The 12,034-nt window shown below is 39.4% G+C and overlaps 1 pseudogene; it reads right to left on the reverse strand.

Moving 5' to 3' along the window:
* Nucleotides 1-5,910: 5,910 nt before the first annotated feature.
* LOC134950204 (5S ribosomal RNA) lies at nucleotides 5,911-6,030 on the reverse strand (annotated as a pseudogene).
* Between the last annotated feature and the right edge of the window lie 6,004 nt (nucleotides 6,031-12,034).

The following is a 12,034-nucleotide window of genomic DNA, read 5'->3' on the forward strand; positions in this document are numbered from 1 at the left end:
AGCCAGCAGCCAGCTTCCGTAGTGTGCAGCCTGCAGTCCTGGTCAGCTACTGTGACATGTGAAGCAGTGTCCCAGCATCAGCATCAGTGGTGGTGTGGCAGAGGCAGAGCTCAGGGCTGTTGGTGCAAGACTATGGAGGTGAGAGAAACACTCCCTGCACACACACCCAGCCTGGGGTGGAGCTGGAGAGGTGGCCAGCCGCAGCAAGCTCAAGGTGTAGGAGCAGCTGGAGGCAGAGCAGCAGACTTATTGGCAGCTAAGGGGCGGATCCAGGAGGCAGTCTCCCAGTGCCAGTCAGCAGAGCAGGGAGTCGGGGGAGTAATACTGGTGAATGGCAACCCTCACTATCTTGTAACAGCTGCCCAGCTTATTATTCTCACAACAGTGCAGCTCACAGCAAGGAGGCTCAGTTATGGGTGAGAAATGAGGAAGCCATTAATATACAGTCATGGGCCTTCAGTCATGCTATATGTGTTAGGAGTCCCAGTTTGTAGCCAAGGTGGTATATAACTGACTGTCTACATTTAGCAGCAGTTCCTGGGATCTTAACATAATAGAAGCATGCTATAGGAAACTCCTCCGATAGGGAGAGACATTTAACACTATGTACATCCAGAGGAGAGGAGATATAGTTACTGTGAATTAATTTCCTTTCTGCTGAGAGACTGTGTAAGGATAAAAAAGTCTACATTAAATGGTATATTATTGTGACAACCCTGGAACATTTTCTAGTAACCCTAGATACGGAAAAGTTATATATTTCTTCAGCTAAAGTCGTATGACAGTTGGTCATGAGCCACATCTATATTGGATTTACAAAAAAAAAAGAAGGGCCCCAACGAGTGCACTAAAGTTACTAAATTACCTAAAGAGACTAATTTAAACCCGGATTTAATTGCAACATTATATTTTCAGAGGTTCATTGTGTTGTAATGTAAGCTTTATACCTATAGAAGTACATTCTACTATATACTGAATACATAACAAATATGAATAGTAAGCAGGTTATGATTTACTCAGAATACATCAAACTATTATAAATATCTGTATGTCATGTTAATGTGATTCTCACATGAACGTGTTAGAGGTTACTGAGAAAAGGTCAGCTAAAGTGGCCAGTGGAAAATAAACACAACTATTGGTCTCTTTAACTGTGTACTCTTGTTGTACAAAATTCTTATTGCACCATTACATTCCAATGGTACCATTTACACATGGGCTTTACCAAGTAGGCCCATAAATACTTCCCAATATTTGGGTGAAGGCACATTGTTAGTATTGTAGGGAGCCCATTGGTAGTATTGTAGGTATTGAAATTTTCTGTCAGTCACTGGCCACCAATGTGTACATTAATAGGTTTACACATACTGTATAATATATTTTAGCATGTATATGAATACATATCAATAAAAATACATATGGCTGGCATACATACATTAATTATTTTTTACCTTTTACATTGTCTACCTTGTATTACAACAGAAATAACAATATAAAGTGTAAATATATAAATTATACATATGAAGTTACCTCACTTTTACCTATTTCTGTTCACATATATATGTTTAACCCCTAATTAGGGTTACACTATACTGGGTCTCATCAGGTTCAGAGATCAAACCCATGACTGCTACAGTATGTCGTCCGCAAATTTAATAACCTTAACAGAGTCCGAAGATGACATGCATTCATGGATGAACAGTGAGTACAGAAAATGACTGAGGACACAGCCTTGGGAAACGCCTGTCCTTAACGTCACCTCTGTAGATACAACACCTCCCATTCTTACCACATGATGTCTGCCAAATAAAAAAAGCTAATACTTTATTACAGATAAACCCGCTTAGACCTAAATCAAACAACTTAGCAGCTAAGTACACAGGAATAACAGTATTTAAAGCAGAACTAAAATCTATAAAAAGAATCCTAACATAAGAATTTTTATTCACGTCAAGATGGAATAAGGCAGAATACAAGACAGTATTCACTGCATTATCAATACAACGGTTGTTCCTATATGCAAATTGCAATAAATCAAACTCCACTGGGATGAAAGATTGAATGTATCTCAGCTGTTTCCCAATGTAAAACATACAACGCACACAGTGTAACAGAGGACTATTAAAAAAAACTTTTGAAAAAATAAAGACCTGCTTCTGGCTGACGAGTTTGACAGCAGCTAGCACAGATCAGATAGAAACACAGATTCACATAAAAAAAGCAGCATGGGGTCCCCCAGAAAAAGCATAACCAGGGTGCCGGGGATATCCTTGGGTTCCAGCCCAGGCCTGGGGTGTCCTGGAGAGGGGGGAACACCTTTATTGGGGTGTCCATTCTTGCTCAGAATTCCCCAGCCTGGGCTGAGAAGTTAGGGGGGATGAATGCTTAGATCGGGGGACCTCATCAAATGTGTTCCCTGGCTTCCAATTAATCCCCTTGCTAGTGGAGCCTAGACCTGCTTCTAAAATTATGGGGCACCCCTACTAATTTTGTGTCCCGTATTTTTTAGAACCAGGGCCAGCTCCAAGAGCCGCACGCTGGTTTATAAAATACAGGGGACCCCTACACGTTTTGTTCTATGGATTATTTTATTCAGAACTAGCGCAAATAGACAGAGGCTGGTTATGTTATTATTTGGTGTTTTTTTACTCATTTAAAAAAAAAAATGTTCACTTTTAACACAGAAGCCTGCATGAATTTTATTGATCTGTGCAGGCTGCTGTCAAACCGCACCCTGTAATGAAAACTCCCATTTACATGGTGTGAGTTTACCCAAAATAAAACTTGCATTTCTGTTAGCCTCAAACTCTCCAACTCACAGGCTATTACATACAGTAGTGAGAGTTGCGGTACAGTTTATAATAGCTCTTTAACTCACACCCTATTACATTTAGTTCATAAACTTTGTTGAATTCTGCATGAGTTTTGAATCCCATGAGAGTTCACAGTTCTTGTTTTGACAAAGCTGCATAGAGCCAAGCTTTTTTCAGTCAACCTTCTAGGTCATAATCATTTAATGTAACCTGAAATGTACTATATAATTTAGAATACATTAAACTTATTATTATGAATCATGTTTCAACCATTTTATTGAATAGCTAGTCAAAATGCTAAAAACCATCATACATATACTTTCCCTTTGTGCATTTGTTTTTTTTCTGTATGTAATTCTCAGTTCTGTGATGACACACTGATGAGTTCAAATAGGGATTGCTGCAAATGTAAAAAGCATCATTTGAATGGAAGATCTGACGCTGTCAAGTTTTTCAAAGGAATTGGAATGGGTGAATCTGAAAAATGTGTCACTCTGACAAAAGCAGATCTCAAATCATAAATGCAGATATATTATTTTATGTCACTTTATAAATTGGAACCGGTCTTCCAATGTTAAAAGAAACAAAGCTCCAGTTGAGGTTTCCATCACATCTGCATGCTATCATTTTACAGCAATTTGATGTGCTATGGTTTTCAAAAAACAATGCTGTGTGAAGCATATTGCATTTGCTACCCTTTCAGTATTTTCAGACTTTGAACCTATGAACGTAAGCAGAATAAAGAATGTCTGTGAAGATCAAAAGAAAGAAAGAAAAAAAAGGAAGCAAACAGAAACGATCCCAGCAAGTTATCTCTGTTTATTTCAGAAAGAAAGATTTTGCTTCTCTGTTATAACTCACCCAGTTTTCAAGGGCATTGAAGCTTAAATCAGGAATCTAGATGAAAAAAAAATCTAATAGCAAAAACTCCACGGAAGAGTACTGAAGTGTAAACACATAAAACTAAATATTCCTAAGGCTGATAACAAGCAGTTTACCTGCAGCCAAGATAGGGCTAGCATTTCATATAAACTGTTGAAAACCAATATCTCATAGAACATAAAATATTAGATTTGAGAAGTAGCAACTATATTAACTACTGTAGTTAAGTTGATTAAAACATATCAATTAGAAATTGTGTTGGGCTTTTTTGTGTGCTTGTGAAATAACATCTATGGATGTTCTCCAAAGTCAAAAAGTAGTGGGAATTCTGGAAGGATATACTTTTGTCACTTGTAATTTCATCTCAAATCTTAAAACTTGCACATGTACAGTAAGAGTTTCTGTATTTCTGTTCATATAACTGTTTGCTGTTGGGGAAATTCAGTTAAAATATGGGTCCTAATTCCGCATGGAATGCATCTATAAAGCGTTTGCATGCTGAAGCCCTTTTACAGTGTGAACACGTGCAGAAGCCGCACTGCGCATGCGCACACAGTGAGATGTGATGGCATCTCACATATGCAAATACCTCTGCCTGATTGACAGGTAGAGGCATTCATGGGTTGGGAGGGGGCATCGACACTTATGTAGGGGGCGGTGTTGCAGTGTTGGGGGGGCATGGTCCGGACAATGCAGGTGTGTCAGTACCATTTTCGGGGGGCGGGCCGCAGTGGCTGCAAGATGGCACATGCTGCCGCTGCAACCCAAAGTATGGCAGGTTGCCAGCTGTCTGCCTCTGCAGCTGTTCAGGCAGAGGGCTTTAACATGTGAGTGCTTCGCTGCTGAGCGAAGCATTTGCATGTTAGCAGGAGGGAAGGGCTTGGCATTGCAGGGTGGACTTGGTCTATGCTGAGTGCAACCCCACATGCTAGTATAAAGAGTTGTAGTTGTGTGAGTCTTGCACAAATACAACCCATTCTGAATCAGGCCCATAGAGAAATCAAATCAGTGATCCATAGCAATTGTTAAGATATTGAAATTGTATAATAATCAGGATAAAGCATGATTCAATTCCTCTTTGGATACCTCAATCTCCATTACACCATGTACTGCACACAGTTGTAGATTAATACAGGGTGAGGCTAAAAAACCTCCCAGATTTTAAAGGTTAACAAAAAAGCTATAGTAAATGCTATTCAAAATGTTAGTACATAATCTAAAAGTGCATGGAATACAGTTTACTTTCAATTGGTTTGAATATGATCTCGTCCAGATTGTGGCCTTCATTTGTGATACACATTTATAGTTGATCTCTGAAGTTATGTATCACCCAGGCGGGTCATTTCCAGCGTTATCGCTGCAATTTCTTGAAGAAGCTCACTTTCCTTATTCTTGCTATGTTGATAAGCAGAATTTTCCTTATTGAGTCGAAAACAATCCCCATCGGCTTCATGAAAGGCCTCTACATACCCAACGATGCCATCTGAAAGCTGAGGTCTTCAAAGATTGACCAAGAACCATTAATGAACTTAAGACTGCTATACGGCAAGTAATTACAATATCATATTCAAAACAAGTTAAAACTAACTGTAATCCATGCACTGCTAGATTATGTTCCAATATGTTGAATAGTATGTATTATACCATGCTTTGTTAGCTAACCTTTAAAATCCGGGAGTTTTATTCTAAATATTTTTTTTTGTCTCACCCTGTACTTTTTATAAAGAAACTGCTTTTGTGCAATGTGTAATCTGTGTACTCTTTTGGGGGTATATTTACCAAAATAAATACAGAAGAAGCAGAAAAACAGTAGACTCTTGTTGGGGAACACTCAGTTTCAGCCATGTAGAAATTTGTTATAAGTATCTGTTAAGATCATAATTTTTATTAGGTTTAAGTTAATAATATGGAGTTCAAGTTTTACCAATACGTGCAAAATTATAAAAATATATTAAACGTAATAGATAGTCTTGGCTATAATAAATAAGTAGCCGGATTCCTGGTGGTGTAATTAGTGTAATTCTGAGGTATATTCAGTAAAGTGGTATTTTTGTGTTACAAAAAGGTTCTTATGACCATCATTTGATCTGCATAAGCAACTTTAAAGAAAGGTTATTGCAGAGGATTGAATCATAGGTCATGTGTCCAATTATCGGTGTCCTGTTTTTATATACTGCTTATAGTTAGCAAGCGAGTGGATCTAACGAGCGGCGGTAAATTGCAGTACCTGGGTGTTCCAAGGTGGTCTCCCATCCGAGTACTAGCCCAGCCCTCCACTTCTTGGCTTCCAAGATCAGATGAGATTGGGCATCTCCAGTGGGGTATGACCGCAAATTGCTGCACTTAGACCTCTCGTCTGAGTAGACAATGGTAACAGGTCTTGATATTTATCCACAAAGAATGTAAGGAGTATATACTATTACTCAATATAAACAGCAACTGCTTCCACTTATAAATTGGTCTGTGCAGTGATCACAGCCCATTAAATATTTTCACATGTGTATTGATAATCACAGGTGAGATTGCAGGGAGTAGTAGTGGATTTCCTGCGTTAGAAGTAACACAGTACAGTAGTTATGGTCTCTAAAGTTATGACCATAAATATACCACATAAATGTGATAAATCATATATTTCCATGTACCTGGAGTTTGAAACAGTCCTTCAGAGGTAACAGTTCCTGTGTCATAGGATTAGCTTAATGAACCTATGTCTGCATAATCATGGAATAATATGCCACAATATAACCCATATATTGTTAGAGCTTGAAATTGATACCACAAGTGGAAAATTAATTACCGTTGGTTCCTAGAGTTCAATGCCGTACACAATATAGTTTCTCATTCAATGCTAAAAATAGCAGTTCGTGTATGAGCCAAAAAACTCAAAACATAGATTGGTAAGCCACAGTATAGCCCATAAACCGTTAGGGCATAGGGAGCAATTCAAACAATCATAAGCAGAAATTAATATATCACTCAGTGTAGCTTAAAATTGTTTATTCGCCACACACAGGGGTTATAGCTGAAATGGATACAGTTTCATATTCAATGCTAAGTATGATGATACATGTATCGATTGAAACAATTCCTATGTAGCAATTCAAATGCCAAGAAAGAATTCACAGATAACTGTTACTGAAAAAATTGCGGACTAACATTCAGTGCTCCAAAATAGCACTTCCTAGGACAGAACACACAAGGAAGCTCTTCTATAGTCACTCTTGACTTCCTCCAATAAATATGCAGAGATACATCCAGTATTTTAGACACGAGCAGCGAAAGTGTATATGCACAATGATAATTAGCATGCTCTAAAAAATAAACATATGCAAATATAACACTCTGAGTTGGAGGATAAGGTATCTATGATAATTGTTAATATGGTTCTTTATAGAAGGTATGAGTGTGGATCTGTGAACAATCACTATCATATGTGTGTCTCTTGTTATATGAGTGACAGCTCCAAGGAGAAATAGCCACGCTGTATATAATGGTCTACCTCTGATAGACACACAATGTGTGGAAAATAATTGAAATTAGCTATTATGCATACGATACCAATTGTCCTGCTGTCTGCTCAGTGTGGCCAGACTGCACTGTCATTCCCAGCGGGATAGCGCTCGTGGTGCATATCAAGTGCACCGGCGTTACCTCTGTGCTGAGAATTGAAGTGTTCTGGCCGTGGCGTCCGGGCTGTACGAGTGGAGATGTCCGGAGGTGTCCTTAAGGTGCTTTGTTACCTGACTATGAAGTAATTTCATTAATTATTTTCAGTTGTTTTCAGACTATTACTATTATTGACTCAATATAAAAAAAAAAATTCAATCTGTGCGGTTCCCTCTACAACCATTTTTCAACCAGGGGGTATATTTACTAAAGGTTGACTTTGTTTTTGTTCAATTTTAGATTGATGTTAAATTAATTTTAATCGATGTTGGGCTTCCAGGGTTAAAAAACACATTTACAAGCAGATGAGTTATTATATTAATTTTTGTTTGTTAGTAAATGTTTGTTTTAACCCTGGAAGGCCTACATCGATTAAAATCGATTTATCATCGATCAAAAACAGAAATAAACACATACAAAATCGACCTTTAGACAAATATACCCCATGGTGTCTGGAATCTCAACCAATTTTAAATGTGGCCACTAGCTGTTTACACATGGGACCCCTTTCCCCGACTGCTGGGACCCCCGTGACTCCTGTCAAAGAGGGTCTCTTCAGCCAATCAGGGAGCGCCACATCATGGCACTCTCCTTATTGGCTGTACGCTCCTGAGCTGTCAGTCAGGCAGCGCACGGCAGAGATACAATGTAGCGCATAGGTGCTACATTGTATCCAATGGTGGGAACTTTGCGGTCATGGGACCACTTTCAGTGCGTGGATCGGGTTTTTCGGTTTGTTTTTTTGCCAAGTATGTGGATTACAAAGAGGATGGAGCTACCCTGGATTTTGTGAGTGTAATGTTATTTACAGTTACCCCGTGGATTCTACGTGGAGAAGTGGACCGAGCCTCGTGTGAACATAGGTAAGTACAGTATGTGTGTATGTAGGTGTGCATGTATGTAATAAAGTTTTACTGTCACGGTGTGTGTGTTCTGTTTTTTGTTGGGTATTTTTCTGTACTAGTACTACAGGTACTAGCGGGCCCGTTTTTCCACCGCATGCTGGTACTTGTGGTTCTCCAAGTACCAGCTTGCGGGGGAGGCTTGCTGGGACTTGTAGTACTGCTACAAAAAGCAATATTCTTTTTTTTACACTTGGCTATCAGCCCCCCATCTGCCACCCTTGGATAGGGGGGCAGCCTCGGGCTATACCCCTGGCCCTTGGGTGGCTGTAGGGGGGGACCCCTTGATTTAAGGGGTCCCCACTCCTCCAGGGTACCCCGGCCAGGGGTGACTAGTTAGTGATTTAATGCCAGGGCCGCAGGGACCTATATAAAAGTGTCCCCTGGCTGTGGCATTATCTCTCTGACTAGTGGAGCCCGGTGCTGGTGTTAAAAATACGGGGGACCCCCTACATCTTTTGTCCCCCGTTTTTATGGCACCAGGACCAGGCGCAGAGCCCGGTGCTGGTTGTTAAAATATGGGGGATCCCCAGTCATTTTCCCCCACATATTTTTACAACCAGGACCGGCTCAAAGAGCCCGAGGCTGGTTATGCTTAGGAAGGGGGACCCCACGCAATTTTTTTCTGTTTTTTAACTCTTTAAACTCTTTTTTTAAGGAACACAATGAAGCCCTGCACGGATCACACTGATCCGGCCGGGATTCATTGCGATAATTTCAGCAGTGTTTTACTAATCACTCCCGTAAAACATTGGACGAAATTACGAATGACATCGACATCGGAAAAAACGAAAATGCAGAATACGACAGCATAGTAAATGAGGCGTGAAAAATTCAAAAAGTTGCAAATTCACACATTCGATGTCATTCGTGTTTAATCTCCCTCCAAATCGACAAATACGAATCTTAGTAAATATACCCCCATATATTATTCTTGGTTAATGGATTGTTAATGTCTAGTATAGTAGGTCATCAGCATTCCTGCTGGAATGGTCTTCATACCACTTTGGCAAGTGGATACAGCAAATGTTCTGATTTCCTTATTGCCCACTCAAAATAAAATGTTCTCCCAGCCCTAGTAGAAATTAGCTAATGCTGATTGCACTAGGGCTTTTCCTGACACCCCTCATTTGGTGAGTGTTTAGGCAAAATAGTATATACCAGTGATGGGGAACCTTTGGCACTCCAGCTGTTTTTGAACTTCACATACCAGCATGTCCTGCTACAGTTTTGCTATTTGCCCCTGCTAAAACTGTAGCAGGGAATGCTGGGATGTCTAGTTCAACAACAGCTGGAGTGCCAAAGGTTCCCCATCACTGGTATATCTACTATATAATTAAAGAATAAAATGAAAGAATAGATATGTTTCTTTATTGGTGCACAACAGATCCCAAAAAATCCTGTCATGCCCAATTTGATGCAAACCAGGGCATGCGAGCACTTGAAGAATGACAAGTGTCAGTATGCTCTACAATTCAGCATGTTTTTACAGCATCCAGTAATTTCATTAATTCTCTACTGCCTCAGGTAGCCGTCAGGTGCCATAAAACACATCCAGTGTCAGTGAGACTTTTACTATTTTTATTTTTAGGTTTTATTTGTTATGGTTCTTTGTATGCAATTTTATTAGTTTTATCAATATATTGTCTCTACTAGTACTGGTACAGTGTTGTCTGTACTAATAAAATCACTGTATTCTATTGAATTTGATTCTCTATTTTGATGTATATTAATGCCATTGACTATTATTAAAATATATTTTCATTATTTATTTGTATCCGTTTTATCATTTCCAATTGCTGATGCACCTCTAATTTTATGGTAAAAATTAATTAACTTAATTCAAAACCCACTGGAAAAACTACTTTGGTGATTAATAAGAAGTATGGGAATGATGTATTGATGGGACAAGAGTTTGTGTTCTTACAAGTGGGTGTTAAAAGTTTTTTTTTTAATTGTTTCAAAGTAGCTTAAAATGAAAAAACAACAACAAAAAACCTACAGTCATTTCCATGCACCCCAAATAATTTAAAGCTTTTAAGTTGCATAAAAAACCTGCTTTTACATATGTATTTCACTGTTATAAAAACAGTGCAAAAAAATCCATTTGACAGCACAGCCGGGAACCATGTCAGCAATTGGCGTTGGAGACTACTTCCTCTAAATTTGGAAAAGATGATGTTTATCAAAATGAACTACAAATTGCACAAGGAAGGCCTTTACCGGCACTTACATCAAAGTACAGAGACTTCTGTAATGGTGGATTCCAATGGGGATAAATTAATATGTGAGGATTATGTACATACTGAAGAGGGTGAGGATGAAAATGGTAATGACAAAGACATCTTTGCACTGCAGAGCTGTTATCTTAGCTCCCTTAAACCCATTGGTAGCTTGTTTTGTGGGGTCCCAAACAAACCAAGCACTTCAGCACAAAAATGGCTGTCCCTGTCACTGAAGTGCTTGCTTTGTTAAACTGGGCATGCCCTTTTTAATATCCAACATGAGTGGGTTGGAGGACCCAAGGACAATTCCATTTTGCAACACTTTTCATTTCTGCCACTGCTGTGTGGCAATGTTTCATAGATATGCTATAAACTGCTGTTTGTTTGTGCCCCAGCTATGTTGCTTAGTAACCAGCCAGCTCACTGCAGCATTTGGCTTAAACTGGATGAAAACAATATTGAGAGATGTGAGGTGGTCAAAGTTAACTGGAAATGACTGGAAATTAATGATATTGAGGTTAAAATACTGTAGGAACAAAAAAAGGCCCAAATTATGTGATTTAACCTTTTGGCAAAATTAAAACAAAATACAGATCCAAAACCAAAACCAGTTGGTGGTTTTGGCAAAACTAAAACAACAAATTAGAACCAAAACATAGACCAGCAAAAATGGGCTAGAGCACATCTCTAGTGTGTAGGAGTGGTTACAGTACAGTATATGATATTAGCTGCTACTACCAATTTTAGGTATCCTGAGTCATACCTCCCAACTTTCAGAAGGATGGAATCGGGACTCCGGTGCATGACGTTGTTATTATTATTATTATTATTATTATTATTTCTGATATAGCACAGCATATTCCATTTTGCTTTATAATTGTAAACAACAGTGATAGACAAACTGGTAATAAAAGACAGATACAGTATAGAGGTACAGTAGGAAGGTCTTGCTCGCAAGCTTACAATCTATAGGGACATAGGCGTGTGTACAAGAGTGTCTGGTGCACACAGGCACCCCTTAATGTCCAGCACCCCCTTCACACACACCTGCAGCTGCTGTAATGTGTGCCGATTCCTCCCCCCTCCCCCCATGCACTGCAGCTGGAGGTTGGAGCTCACTCCTGAGCTGAGCCTTCTGGTTCCCACAATGTGTGATGGGAAAGATGTCACAGCATCATAATGTCTCTCCCACAGTACCAAGCATGAGGAGCTTCAGACGGCAGATTGCACTGGTGCGAGGCTCAAGTAATTATTGTGCTGACTGTGTCAGTTTTCGGTACTGTGGTAATTGTGTAGGGGCACTACTACTATGAGCATTGTGTAAGGGACACAACTATGAGTATTGTGTAAGTGGCACAACTACTATGGGCATTGTGTAAGGGACACAACTGCTATGGAAATTGTGTTCCTTACACAAAGCCCATAGTAGTAGTGCCCCATACACTTTACTGCACTACTACTATGGGCATTATAATGTGGCACTACTACTATGGGCATTGTGTAACGGGCACACCTATGGGCATTGTGAAAGGTGCACTCCTACTGT

This window comes from Pseudophryne corroboree, chromosome 8 (genome assembly GCF_028390025.1).
Source record: "Pseudophryne corroboree isolate aPseCor3 chromosome 8, aPseCor3.hap2, whole genome shotgun sequence".
NCBI lineage: Eukaryota > Metazoa > Chordata > Amphibia > Anura > Myobatrachidae > Pseudophryne > Pseudophryne corroboree.